The sequence below is a fragment of the Lupinus angustifolius genome, chromosome LG05, assembly GCF_001865875.1.
Source record: "Lupinus angustifolius cultivar Tanjil chromosome LG05, LupAngTanjil_v1.0, whole genome shotgun sequence".
NCBI lineage: Eukaryota > Viridiplantae > Streptophyta > Magnoliopsida > Fabales > Fabaceae > Lupinus > Lupinus angustifolius.
This window is the reverse complement of record NC_032013.1, coordinates 12160405-12171486: the sequence shown is the minus strand read 5'-3', so window position 1 is coordinate 12171486 and position 11082 is coordinate 12160405.

Sequence of the window (11082 nt, the reverse complement as noted above, 5' to 3'; positions counted from 1 at the left end):
GTAAGTAATAGGCTAAGACTAATCCTAATTAAGGAAATAAATAATCTGGACATATCTCCTGATTAATATCCTAATCAATACTATAAATAAAAAAATATATCTTCTAATAATAACAAGAATTTCCCCATATTACATCACTCCCCCTCAAGCTTGTGAATGAATATCTATCATTCACAGCTTTGAAGTAAGATCTCACGCTACGAGGGAAGTCCCTTCGTGAACACATCTGCCAATTGAAGTCATGAAGGAACATAGTGTGTAAAAATAAGACCACTATCCAACTTTTCTTTAATAAAGTGTCGGTCTATTTTTATGTGCTTTGTTCTATCGTGTTGGACTGAATTATGAGCAATACTAATTGTAGACTTATTATCATAGAAAAGTCTCACAGGAGACTCGTGCTTTATTTTTAAATCATATAGTATGATTTCATCCATAACAATTCACAAATCCCTTGAGCCTGTGCTCTGAATTCTTCCTCTGAACTTGATCTTGTAACTACATTTTGCTTCTTACGCCTCCATGTCACTAATTTTCCACATAGGAACATACAATATCCAGTTGCAGACCTTCTATCAACCACTGGCCGTGCATAATCTGCATCTGTATAAACTTCCATAGACAAATGCTCCCCTTTCTTGAACAGTAGTCCTCTCCCCAGACTTGCCTTCAAATATTGCAAGATTCTATTCACTGCCTGTAAGTGCCTTTCTCGTGGGTCATGCATGAACTGACTTACAACACTAATAGGATAGACTATGTCAAGCCTAGTGTGAGATGGAAAGATAAGTTTTTCAACGAGTCTCTAGTACTGGGCCTTATCCATTGTTGGGCTCTCCTCTTCGTTGCCAATCCTGTGATTTTGCTCCATAGGTACTTTAGTGGTTTTACATCTTAACTTACTAGTCTATTTAAGAAGATCGAGGATATATTTTCTTTGAGAAATGAAAATGCCTTGTTTCGAGTATGCCACCTCCATTCCTAGAAAATATTTCAGCTTCCCAAGGACCTTCATTTCAAACTGGCCAGCCATCTCCTTTTTTAGGTTCTGTTTTTCGATGTCATTATTCCCTACAATAATCATATCATCTACATAGACCAACAAAAGAGTGAGTTTGTCGTTTTTAGCATGTTTTATAAAGAGGGTATGATCACCTTGGCTTTGTCTATACCTTAGTGATACCATGGCTTGTGTAAACCTCCCAAACCATGTTTGAGGAGATTGTTTGAGCCCATACAGGGCCTTCTTTAATCTGCAAACTTTATTCCTTCCCGAGGTAGGGCCATATCCAGGTGGAATCTCCATTTACACTTCTTCTTCTAAATCTCCATGCAAGAAAACGTTCTTTATATCAAACTGTTGCAACTCCCAATTGAATTGAGCCGCTAAGGAAAGAATGATCCTTACAATATTCATTTTTGCCACTAGGGAAAATGTCTCCTCATAGTCAATTGCATATGTTTGGGTGTCTTCCTTTGCAACTAGCCTTGCCTTATACCTATCCAGTATGCCATCAGATCGGTACTTCACAGTATATATCCACTTGCAACCTACTGTCCTTTGGTCCTTTGGTTTCTTAACAATCTCCCAAGTCTCATTTTTCTCCAATGCATTCATCTCTTCGTTCATGGCTTGAATCCAGTTCTTATCTTTTAATGCTTCTTGTACTGAGTTAGGGACTCCAATAGATTCAATAGCTGAAATAAAACTCTGATGCTGCATAGACAGATTTTTAGTAGACACAAATTGTGATATGGGATACTTGGTACATGATCGTTTTCCATTTCTTAAGGCAATAGGTAAATCATCAACAATAGGCTCATTAGAATTAGGAGGCTCATTAGAATTTGGGGGCTTATTACTTACCTCGGGTGAAGACGATTAAACTTGCTGTTGTTATTGGACGAGGATGAGTTTACTTCTCTATTGGTACTCTTTCTTGTATCTATCCTCATTATTCTACACTTGTATTATTACTGGTTCAGGATTCTACATTGGTATTATGTCCTCTGTGGTAGAAGACTCCTTCTGAATTAGAGGGAGAGAGAAAGGTATCAAGAGACCTTTACTACTTTCCCCTTGAAGTTGAGGACTGGGGTAAAATGACTCTGTTTTCTAAAAGGTAACATTTATGGATAATAGCCCGAGGATCTAGCTTACCTCGATGAGGTTCATGGACATGAACAAAGGCAAAACAACCAAAAATATGACTTTGGAGACTTGCCATAATGGATACTGAAGGAAAGAAACTAGTCATAAACTGGACGGGACTATCATGGGATAAAACTCGAGATGGTAAGCTATTGATTAAATAAGCAGCAGTTAAAACAGCTTCCCCCCAATAAAACTTAAGAACACTCATTTGAAAGAGTAATGCTCTGGTGATTTCAAGATGACGATTTTTTCTTTCAGCTACCTCATTTTATTGAGGTGTGTTGACACATGTTAACTCATGAACAATACTATTATATTTGATAAATTTGGAAAAGTTCTGATTAACATATTCTTTCCCATTATCTGATCGTAATCGTTTAATAGGTCTTCCAAACTATGTTTGAATCATGTGGAAAAAATTGACAAACAATTGAAATACTTCAGACTTATTTTTCATAAGAAAAACCCATGTAATCCGAGTGCAGTCATCGATAAAAGTAACAAACCATTTTGCAACAGAAATATTAGAAATGAAGGTTCCCACACATCACAATGAATAAGATCAAAAGGTTGAACACTTTTATTATTACTGGGAAGAAAAGTTGAACGATGATGTTTGGCAAATTGACATACATCACAATAAAAAGACTCAACTGACACTTTTGTAAATAAGTGGTAAACCTGTTTATAAGAATACTAAAGGGAGGATGTCCAAGACGCTTGTGTAGCAACCATATTTGAGAAGAATTCCAAGATTCTGAATTTCTCTGGAGACTGGAAGTAGGTACCTTCTTCTCAGTATTGCACCTGCTTTCCTCATGCGGCAGACAGTATAACCTGTCCTGTTCTTTAGCAATTCCAATCGTCTTCCCCGTGGCAATATCCTAAAAACACAATGTGAATGGAAAAATATCACTGCACAGTTCAAATCTTTAGTGAGTTTGTGGATGGATAAAAAGTTTTTTGAAAGTTGTGGGACATGAAGCACACGATTTAGATTAAGAGAGGAGTTGAGGTGGATGTTACCATAGCCGGTAACTAGGGTTTGAGATCATTAGCAACAATGATATGATGTTTGTCATGTAAAATGGAATAGGATGATAAATATGAAAGGTGAGGTGTCGTATGATCTGTAGCACCAGAGTCAATAATTCAATTATTCTTAGTACTCAAACCATTAGGAGATACGAAGGCAGAATTCTTACCAATCATAGTTAAAGAACAAGTACCAGAAGACTTACTTAATTAGTCCATAAGTGCTCGCAGATGCTCTAGCTATTCTTTGCTAAGGGCATGGGCACTTTCTTCTATTTGGTCTACAGGTGGGTCTTCACCCACACTCTCCAAGTCGGAAGCCGTGTGATTTGCATGCCTCCGAAAAACACCTTTGGACCCTCCCATACGTCCAAGGACTTTATCCCTACCATGAAGTTTGAAGCAAGTTTCTTTAGTATGGCCAGATCTCTTACAATGAGTGCACCATCGATCATCACGGTTGGTCTTTTCAAAGGGTTGTCCTGAAGATGTGGATCCTTTTATTGGACCCTTACTAAAGGCTAAGGCCGAACCATTTATTGGTTTGTCTTCCATTATCACTGTCCTTCGAGTTTCTTCACTACGGACTATGTGGAACACCTCGGAAAGAGAAGGTAGTTTCTCCTTACCCAAAATTTGAGCCCGAATGGGATCAAATTCAGAGTTCAGCCCCGAGAGAAATTTGAAGATTCGTGATTTCTCAATGAATCGGGTTAGTGTTGTAAAGTCTTCATCACACTTCATCTTCAAACTTTGAGACTGATCTAATTCGACTCAAAGACCATTAAGGGTCCCATAATACTCTGTTATAGAGAGGATTTCCTGTCTAGAATTGAAAACCTTATTTCCAATTCATTACAGGCCGAGAGGTCCTGTTTCATAGAATATGTGCCTGCGAAATTCTTCCAGATCTCCTGTGCAGTAGGGAAAAACATATAATTTTGGTTAATCTTCGAGTTATAGAGTGCCAAAACCAGGTCATAAGGAGAGAGTCCTAATCAACTCTCGTATCATACTGTGGGTCAGTCTCAGCATGTGTCTTTCCTTCAATATGATTAATCCTCTTGCGTCCTCTAAGAGTGGTACGAACAAACTGGGTCCAATGGAGGTAGTTACGCCCATCCAATCGATACGACCCTTGCAATATTGGAAGATCATTGTGGGTCAAGGGTGAAATAAAGACAAATTTCCCTTAGGAGGCAAAATTCTCTTTGTTTGGACATATTGAACCTGAAATAGAGAGAAGAAGGCAGTGGCTGAATGGGGCGTGGCAACAATTAGGGGTTCCGAGAAAAGTGAAACCGTGGCCAAGGCAAGGCACAATTGCTAAACAGAAAAAAGGAGCCGTAATAACGGCTAGGGTTTTAAGTGCGGAAGCAGAGCCCCAGAATTGAGAGCTCTAATGCCAACTTGAAGAAAGGAGAATAATCTTATTCCTTGTTGTTTAAACAACAATAAGTAATTACAATTTATAGGCTAAGACTAATCCTAATTAAGGAAATTAATAATATGGACATATGTCTTGAATAATACTATAGTATGTACAAATCTCCTAATTAATACTATAAATAAAAAACAGATCTTCTATTGATAACAAGGATCTCCCCTTATTACAACAGTTTCTGATTATAACTATGCTTTATGTTTTTGTTTGTGCCTTTTTTGTTTTAGGTGAAGAATGATAAGGTACAATTTATCTGGACTCAGTTCTCAGAGTTACACTCATACTTAAAGAAACAAGCTGAAGATTCAGAGATCTTGAATAAAAGACTTGCAGAGAGGATGGCATTACTTACATGCGGGAAGAATTCCACAAAAGGTAAAGGCTTAAAGTTTAGTGCATTTGCCGAACTGAAGCAAATTCTTGCTCGCATGGATAATAGAGTTTATAAACTGTATATGTCACGGCCTACAAATGCTATGTTGATAATATGCACCGGCCATGGAGACACAGCAATAGTCCGCAGGTAGATATCCTTTCGTTTATATTCAAGTGTTTTATCTTTCTATGTGTGTTTACATATGTACAGCTTTCACCAAACAATAATGTAGGAGCAATTTACAATCTGGCCCTAGAAGGATGTAATTCCCAATTGAATCCTCATATACTTGATTTCCTCAACTGGGTATATGCAAGTTTATGTGTTTATATAAATACAGATGTTCCATCATTCCTATTCAAATTTAAATGGAAAATTTGCTACGCAACTTATTTATTTCCAATGTGGAACGGTGGATCCTGTGTCATGTTGGACTCACTGACATGCATACGTGAATTTGATTGTGCGTGATGCATGTACATGGGAATTGTCAGCAACTTTGCATGTGGCTTGGTCCCATATCATCAGATGATATATTGATATTTAGAAAACAAAATATTGGTTACATTGGCCAGAAAATGTCTTGTTCTGCATCTTCAATTGAGGTCCAACTTGTTGATTTTGATTGTATTTACCTTGTTTGGCATAGTAGCAGACCTTTATGGCATCCTCTGGTCCTGACCTTTATTTAATTTTTATAGTAACTCGGTTACTGTGGCCAAGTCGTACAAGTTATTACGGTTCCATGTGAGCTATCCACGAGTTCATGGATGCAAATCCATAAGTCCAACTCCATTGTGATCCTGGTTGACTAACATTACTGATTTAAATTTACTAGTTGAGGTAATTAGACATATGATGATTCAGCTGAGGAACCAGTATCTTTCAAGGCTTAAAACTAGCTTTCCATTCGAAATTGTGATGTCGTTTCGTTTGAATTTGCAAAATATATGCATTGATCATCTACTGTTACTGTAGCTAAATTAGTTTAGAATTCATTATGAATTCAAAGGGTGCGCCTTGTGATCTGGAAGCCAGAAGTTCAAATCTTGGAAATTGTTCTCTTCTTGCAGGCTTAGATTGCATGTAATCTACCATCCTCGGACTTCACTAGGTGGAAGTCCCATGCGCTGGGTTGCCCTTTTAACCATCTAGGTTTCATGGTAAAATTGTCAGCGACCGAGATTGACAAGACGAGGTCTGAGAGCTTTATGTGACATCCACGAGCTTAGATTTCTCTTTTTAAGCCTGATGGTATTGGCAATGGGTAGAGTAGTACAGTACTGCTTGAAAGGAAATAGCTAAGTACTATTTCAGTAATTCTTAATTTGAAGCAGGAGAGGAAGAGGATTGAGAGAATAGAAGAGAGAATTGAGAGAGAGAATTAAGGTAATAGAAGAGAGAATTGAGAGAGAGAATTAAGGTAATAGAAGAGATGTCTTATTTCTCATCTCCCAATTACAATGATGAATCTGTTTATACAGGATCCTACGAGCTTAACAACTAAGCATCATAACTATTGTTTCTGTTACAATGCTAATGTGCAAAGTTCTATCCCTATGCTCTTAACGGCTACTTGAACGGCTGTGTTTGAAAGGTTCAACAATGCAAGTGATGTGATGATGAGGGAGGAATAGGGTAAATAACCAACACTGAGCTGCTGAACAAAGCATATAAACACTAATGAAGAAGGAATCCAAAAACAAGGTCTTTTTAACCCTGAGGTTTAAACTACAAATGGGCTAGGTCACAGGCCGAATATTTTTGCCCTACCGTCTCGCAGCAGAATCGCCCAGATCCCATGATCTCAGTCGTCCTGTCGATCTTACCTGTGATGGCCGACTCACGTTTCTGCAGGAAATGTAGCTCGCCAGCCTCTGTGGAACCTTGCATGATCCTGCATGATAAATCGCGATTATTTCTATGTTTGATGAGGCCTTGCATCTTTAGTTCAAAGCCATCATAGATTTGGTTGCCCTCCATTTCTCCCCGTGTAGCCACTGTCACATTCAGGGTGGTTTTGTTGTTCCTAAACACCCCATACCAGCCTATTCCAACTCCAACTCAGTGTCAATGAAATTATGGGTGATCCCAGTGTCCACCTATGTAACACCCTTTTATTTCCTGTCCATCCAGCTATTCCCATCGTAGGACAGGCCTCAGAGACCTTCACTTCCCCTTGATAACCTTACGAAATTGTGTAGATTAGTGAGTAAAAGGACGATGATCAATAGAACTTGGATGACGTGGTTCATAGATAGAATATGAGGGGGTAGGGAGAATTGGTGCACCATAAGAGAAATTGTAACCAAAGGCAACTTTGTATCCAAGAGGAGCATAGTAATAGTTAGGTAGACCAGACCAGAACGAGTGCAAAACTCACAAAACAAAGGATCTCTGAAAATAACTGCCACAACCACCATGTAAGCCTCTAAAGTTGCCATAACTGTCATAACCTGAATATCCAAGGTAGATATGAGCATAGACATGAAACTCAGGATGAATGTTGCTTGATGAAGGCAGTGGTAACGGTGCCATAGAAGGCATCTGAACTGAGGAGTTAACAGGAGGAGGAGAACGATTTGAGGATGGTGCTGAAGCCACATTAGCAAAGAGTGTATCAACAACATATTTGAGGCCATTTTTTCCAAACAAATGTCATATGTGGGCATAAATGACTCAAGCATATGAATTATAGGAGGTTCTGGTCGGCTCTCAACAAAGATGATAATAGGTTGGAATTCTTCATTAAGCCATCAAAAATCAAATCAATGAACTCTGATTGTGAAACTATGCTGCCAGTTGATATGAGGAGATCCACAAGGGTTTTGATACACATGAAATAATCTGTAATTCAGCTAGAACCTTGTGTGATTGATCGTAACTGAGAACGAATCTGGCCAACCTTGGATTTGGTATAAGAGTTTCAGAGAGCATTGACTTCTTGCCATAATACCCAACAACACATGGTTGTAGGCCTTCAGAAAGCGAATTCAGGAGCCAAGACAAAATGGCTTGGTTCTATTCCTCCCAATTCCCATAATAGATAGGCTGGATTAATATGATTGATTAATCTATCATCCTCATATAGAAACCTAGATGGAATTTCAATACCTTTGATAAACTTTAAGGCTCGATTATAGATAAGAATCAAATTCATGAAGTGTTGCTACACCAAAAATTCTTCTCCGTTAGTTTCATTGACAGCAATGGAAGGTTAAGTTGTGCCGGCATAGTGTGAAGTGGTGCAACACTGGAGTATAGCAGCGGTGAAGCCATATGAGGTGTGGTTCCAGCAGGATAGATGTTTGTGCCGGCACAGTGTGAAGTGGTACAGCACTGGAGTACAGTGGCGGTGAAGCCATATGAGGCGTGGTTCCAGCAGGATAGATGCTTGTGGCGTTTGCCATTGCTCGATAATACCATGTAAGAAGATAGAAAACGAAGGAAAATGGAATGAAAAACTGAGAGAGAGGGAGAAAGGTAATTGCTTTGTAACCGTTTTGTTTTCTGTTATTAGAAGGAAATGTTATAGATACAAGTGAGAGCTATTTATAGGAATAGCTTGAACCCTATATACTGATAATTCCTCTATTAGAAGTTTTGCAAGTTATTCTCATTCTCATCCCCATTTAATGGGTAAAACTGCACCCCTTTGTGAGTAATTTATACAATTATCCATCAAGTCTGATTCCAATTATCTTCCCTAGCTGAAGAATACTAATATCTCCCTCAGCATTCTAATTTACAGTGGGAAAATTGTCTTTCCCCGGTCCTGTTGCTGTTTAAGTCACTTTAAAAATGAATAATAGAATGAGAGCGATACTAAAAAATGTATCACTTCATATGTCATTCTATGTTTCATTTATTGTGATTGGTAAAAAAATACTTAATTAGTAAACTTTTAACATAAATACATTTTTTACAACCAATCACAACAAATAACATATGAAATGACACAATTTTTGGTACAACATATATGCCTCCAACCAAAACAAAGCTATACTGTACTCTCTTTTTTTAACTAACGTTTAATTATTTTAATTATATTTGTTTGTTTTATAACTTTTTTTTTCCTTTGAAGACTAAGGAAAATGCTTGCTGAGCAGAGTGAAAGTAATTTATGTCGAGAACATATTATTGAAATCTTGGAAGAGGTTCAGGCTCGAGCTGAAGTTGCCTTATGTTTCGTGGGTGTTAAACATTGAGTGTTGTAATACAAAATGAACCTGCGGCGAATGCCCACAATTTGATGGATATGTTGTTATAACCACTTCAGATTTTTTTTACTAGAAACGCTAATGTAGCAATTATTCTTCTTTAAATATTATTTATATTACTAAGCTATTTCGCCTTTTTCAATCACAGATTTTCACGCAATACAGGATTTATACATTTTTAACTACATTCTTCTGTTAACGTAGTAGGCAGGGGACACAACTGCCAAATAGATGTATAAATTAATGAAGCTATTTATGAAATATTCTAGTTTTTTACATGAGAAACATAAACCTTAAAAAATAACCATAAGACAACCATTGATCTTGGTTTATCTGATGAGGAAGGGGATACTAATCAAGGCGAGCAAAACCAAGAACAACATAATGACGAGGCTCCTCATATGCCTCAAGAACCTTTGTTTGGTTTTGGTTCACATGGATGGTATGGAACAACATCTCAATGAGCGGATTGATTCGAGAATTTAAGCCATGGATAATAGGATACAATCTATGGAGGAAAGGCTTATGGCGGAGTTTCAACAAAGAATTGGAAAACAAGACTTGCTTTGACCAGCTTAACATTTTGTTCTCCACCTTTGGTGGCTTTTCACACCCACCTCCTTGCTAGTCTAGCTTTGGGCATCTTTGTGTTGTCACATAGTTCAAGTAACCTATTACTCAGGTCAAGTAACCTGTTACTTAGAATTTTAAAAATTGATTTCTTTTGACTAAGAGTTTTCCAATTGTTTTCAAAATTATTTTTCCACTTATGAGGATTGTCACTTAATATATAAGAGATTAATGATAGAAGAACCCAAGGTCAGAAGCATGATCATCTTATTTTAGGCAGTCTTAGAACCCTAATTTTCTTTATTTGCATTTTATGTTTTTATTTTACTTACTTTTTTCTGTTTTAATTTTTTATTGTGTGATTATTTGTTTTTTGTTTTATTTGATTTTTATGTTTTTCTTTTATATATATATAACTATTATTTAAGAGAATAAAAATATAAAAAATATGACGTGGAAAATGCAAATAAAAAAGTGGTAATAAAAAAGGAAAATTTTTATAATAGGATGAGGTATGCTCACTATAGGTATTGTGACTTATCGCGTTACTTTATCTTGTTATATTTTTTAATAATTTTAAACAGCAATGTAAAGTAGTCCACTATAGGCTGAGTGCCTTGTCATGCTACTTTTTGTTGTCCAAATCAAGGTGAGGTAGGTACACCCACTATAGGTCTTGTGTCTGGTTGTGTTACATTATCTTGTTAATTTTTTAAAAATAATTGTGAAAAACAATATAATTAGCTCACTATAGGATGAGTGCCTTGTCGCGCTACTTTATGTTGGCCAAAGCAATGTCAGGTAGCCAACTATATGCCTTGTACCTTGTTGCGCTATATTATCTTGTTAACTTTATAAAAATAAAAATAAACAATAAAATGTATCAACTAATCAACCATTTTCGAGAAGAATTATGTAGCCTTGATTTCTCTATTGCAACTAGAGATATGAAGGAATAGGCATTTCCCTATCATGCACTAAAAATTTTAAATCTATTTTTGGTCTTTCTTTTATGTAATAATGTAAGGGTAAAATTAATGCTTTGATGATGACAAACACTACACCACTTGTTTGATGAATTAGCTTGAAGAATGTATTGGCACTGATTGATAGTATGAAGCGCGAATATTTCGGAAGCAGAATTAAGATCAACCTGCACAATCAAACAACAACAAAACAACCTTTCTCCCCCTTTTGACATTATCAAAAAGATAACACAAGTCAAAAGTAGACAGAGATATGTAGTTAAACATAAAACGAAGTTAATGAATTAATTTGGGAT